Below are 492 nucleotides of genomic sequence, written 5' to 3' on the forward strand. Positions count from 1 at the left end.
GTGTTCTGTCCCGAGTTGTATCCGTATATTGTTCGTATTGCCGCCGTTTCCGTGCACGCTGCTTGTGTCGAGTTTTATTTTCGTTTTTGCTAAGACTTTTGTTGCCTTTAGAGCACCGATTTGCTCCAACATTAGCGGGAGCGCTGCTGTGATATTGTAATTGGCTTTTTCTACCCAGGCTTTGTTTTCTTAGTGCAATCTACGGAACTTGTGGCAGCGCACAATATAGAGAAAGCACTTTTCCATGCTGTCTGCAATCACAGCTGCTATTTTATATTGCTGTGCGTCTGTGCTTATCTGATAGAGGTTTGTGGTCCTTTGTTAGTTTCCTTGTTTGAGCAACTCGGGTAGCTCCTCTAGGTAAAGCTGCTCGTGGCATACCGATTCAAAAGCATCCGCTAACTCGACGTTGGTTGCTATCGGTGAGGCACCGCTGCCGGTAAACGTTGTCAGCAAAAATAGAAACACTGCGGTCCGCCACGTTGGTTTTCT

The sequence above is a fragment of the Trypanosoma equiperdum genome (assembly GCF_001457755.1).
Source record: "Trypanosoma equiperdum strain OVI genome assembly, contig: ctg_93, whole genome shotgun sequence".
Lineage (NCBI taxonomy): Eukaryota > Euglenozoa > Kinetoplastea > Trypanosomatida > Trypanosomatidae > Trypanosoma > Trypanosoma equiperdum.